The following is a 3851-nucleotide window of genomic DNA, read 5'->3' as shown; positions in this document are numbered from 1 at the left end:
TATGGTGTTGTATCGCACTACAACCAATAAGACTGTGTCTCCTAAGATGAGGGCATTCAAATCTTCAGAGAAATGAGTCACTGTTAAGGTATTCATTTAATTGGTTAAGTTTTAATCAACAAACTATCTCATATTTTACATTTCATTGATATATGTTTTTTTTATAGTGTCCATTCTAGCCAGATCAAAATAATGATTGTGGTTATTACTTGATAAAGTTCATGAAGGATATTATCACCCATGCCTTTATGACATTATCTGACAAGGTATATATATTAAATTTAATTATACTTCAATTATAAAATTTTAACCAATTTTCATTAGCTACTTATTAACTTGAAATTGTTGTGACTATTTGCTTATAGTACTTCGAGGACGTCTATTGCATTCGTTATATGGCTGCACATGTAGAAGAAGTCTTTGAAGAGGTGGCCCAATGTGTTTTCAATATGTGGATAGTGACAGTAGTTAGGCGGTGGTATAATAATTAGTTACATATATATACACATTTTTTGGGCCCATTTTTATGGGGATAAGCCACTTAGTTTTGGAATTTTAGTTTACAAATAAGTTGAGTATAGATTTTTTAGATTTTAAGGCTAAATGTATAGGAATTTTAATGTTAATTGATAGTAAATATTATTAGAAACATTCATTATATTGCATTATTTGTGGTTGCTGGCTGGGCTATTTGTTATCTGTATGTATTTGTATCTTTATGTAGGGGGGCTGAAGCAGCCCCCTATTGAAAAAAAAATGCCATAAAGGTTGGTTTTGGCCATAAATACTTGACGCTTGTTTCCATATAACTGTCAGTATTTATTCAGGGGAATGCATATTTAGTTCATATATTTGATAATTTTTTTTAAATAACCATCAAGTAAGGTTTCTTTATATATAATCACACCTTACTTGACAGTTAAAAACTGTCAAGTATTGTGAAAAATAAGTGTTGAGTATGAGTATTTTTTTGTGGTAGTGTTTAATAATGACTAGAGGAGAGATTAGCATGTTAGCATATATATGCCTGAAGAATTCTTCCTTCTTTGATTTAATATTATCGGCCTCTAAACATATAAATGAAGTAGGTAATTTGGATGGGTTGAACTTATTCGAACCAAGCTATTGAATTAGGCTTGAAGTATTCTACCTTCTTAAAAAATCTCATATAACTAAGCTTGGCCCTAACATTTTTCAGGGTTTGGCTTGAATTACCAGCTTTACATACAACCAAGGCAACATGATCTACAAAGCTAAAACAATTATTCTTGAAAAAACATAATTCTTGGTCCTTATTATAATTTTATCATTTCTTGTTATCGGTCTAATACTTTCTTTTAAAATAATATTTAAAATATACTTTGATGTTGATTTTTAATTTTTAAGACTCACAATTTTTTTTAAATTAAGTCTTCTATAATTTTTAACTAAAATATACTTTTAATCCTCTAAATTTTCAATTTGGTCCCTTAATTTTAAAAATAGATATAATTTTAATTTTTAAAATATAGGACCCATATTTTAAATGACTAACATTATAAGAACTAAATTGTAAGAGTTCAAGTTTAATGATTGAGTTGCAATAGACTCAAAATTATAAGAATCATTTGGAAATCATGCAAGCGGATAGATTAAAAATGAGGATGAATTGTTAAGTCAAAGACATTTTTTTTTAGGTAATTTTGCTCTATAATAATTTTTTAAGGAACAACTACATAAAGTCCCATAAAAAAATTAATTATTATAAAATTCATTGACAATGAATTAAAACTATTGAAAATTGATTGTATTATTAAATATCTTAATTTAGTTATAATGAATTTTATAGTAATTAATTTTTTTGTAATGTCTCTCATTTTTTAAAGCATACATCTCAGAATTTTTTTTTGGCCAAAATCTCAAAGGAAACTTAGCTTGAACTTCCACTTTCGAAACTACAAAAACATTGTTTTATGTTTTTTATATAGAGAAAATAACAACAAAATCCTCCAAATTATGTAAATCAGAAGTTGATCATTCAAAAATATTGCAATTTAACTGAAGCTCCTAGGAACTTATATGTCAATAAATTTTAAAGTAAAAAGGTTGTTTACCTTAATTGAAAATAATCAGCCTCATTCATAACTTTTGCTTAACAATAACAATTTTTGTTCTGCGACTAACAATAGTTAAATAAAAAAATAATCATTTATATAATTCAGGGGATTTTATTTTCATTTTTCCTTATATATATTGATATGTTTGGATTATTATTATGTTTTCAGTTCATTATTAGCTAAAGTATACTTTTATACTTTTAACTTTACACAAACTTTCATTTTGGTCCTTTAATTTTATAAAAATATTTTTAGTTATTTAATCCTAACACCATTTGTTTCATCATAAAAAATTTTTTACATTGAATTTTTAAATATTAATAAAATATTCTCAAATATTAACAAATTAAAGTTAATTTTTTAAGTAACAATGATTGGCACATAAAAAATCATTTGAAACTAATAGTATTAATGTTAAAGAATTAAAAAGATATTTATAAAATTAAGAACTGAATTGAAATCTTTATAAAATTAGAGGACCCAAGGTATATTTTAACCTTCATTCTCTTGTTTGTAATGTATTTCTAGTTTGAGTTTATATATATATATATATATATATATATGTTATATTGTCATTAATTGAATTATTAATCCATAATATATTAGTCTCTATTATCTGTAAAATATGCTTCTTCAAAAAAATAATTAAAAGGTAAAATATCTTGAAAGTTTTTTAGAAGGAGCACTGAGTCCCTTACCTTTTAGTCTAAGAAATATTGTTCCCAAATTAAAAAAAAGTATATTTTGCTCTACCATTAATATCAACTAACGTTTGGTCATTAAATTCTATTTTGACAAGATGTTTTTTACATGTCAACCCTCCTTCTCTCTGCACTGTTGTTCTTCTTCCTTTCCTCTCCCTATAACATCCTGAGTTTTAATTCCTTGATTAATTAAATCTAATTAGGGTAATTAAGTAATTCAAAGTGGTGTGTGGCTAGAGAGGTCTGATAATCATGTTTGATGCTATTTCAGCCCTAGTTGTGGGTCCGATATCGAGGTGGGCTACCTAAGCATCAAAAGGAGAAGAAAAGGAAGAGTTGAAGTTGCTGTGCCACACGTCGCGGCACGTTGTGCGTCTGCCACGATGCATGGCCATTTTTTGCAGTTTATCAGGCGTGAATTGAGATAGAAAAAGAAAGAAGAAAAAAAGAGAGAGAAAGAAGAGGCATGCTAAAACTCTGCTAGGGTTTACTTGGGGACTACTTTGAGAGTATTTTGAAGCTACAAACACCCAAGGTAAGTATCATACTCATTAATCTCTCTATTTCTTCCACATTTGAGAGTTATAGTTAAGGTATGATAGTGGAAGTGGGATTTTGGTCTATATGGATTATGGGTCTAAATTTGTTGACTTAAATGGAGTTAATGAGGGTAGATTAGAATATTTAAACCTTGTTATAATGAGTTTTGGTGTCTTGGGTTGTTGGCACCATAAATACTCAAAAATCTTATTTATTATAGGTGGTTAGAAGTTTGTGATGCCATTAATGGGGATTTAATGGCTCATTAATGATATTGGGAGCTAAAGGTAATTATTAAACTTAATGGTTAGGCTCCACCTCTTGTAAAGTGAAGGTTGGGTATTTAGAAGTAGAAATTGAGAGTTTAAATGTTGAGTTTATTATGTTGATGGAATTCAACTTGGTTGATTATAATTTTGGCTTTTGGTTACCTATTGGAGTGGAAATTCAAACTTGAAAGTTAATTGATTGAGGGGTAAACTTTTGACCTCTCAAAGGTTTGAGGTAACCG

This window comes from Prosopis cineraria, unplaced genomic scaffold (assembly GCF_029017545.1).
Source record: "Prosopis cineraria cultivar Desert tree isolate PC_DT_omini unplaced genomic scaffold, ASM2901754v1 PC8, whole genome shotgun sequence".
NCBI lineage: Eukaryota > Viridiplantae > Streptophyta > Magnoliopsida > Fabales > Fabaceae > Prosopis > Prosopis cineraria.
Note: the sequence above shows the minus strand (reverse complement) of the source record.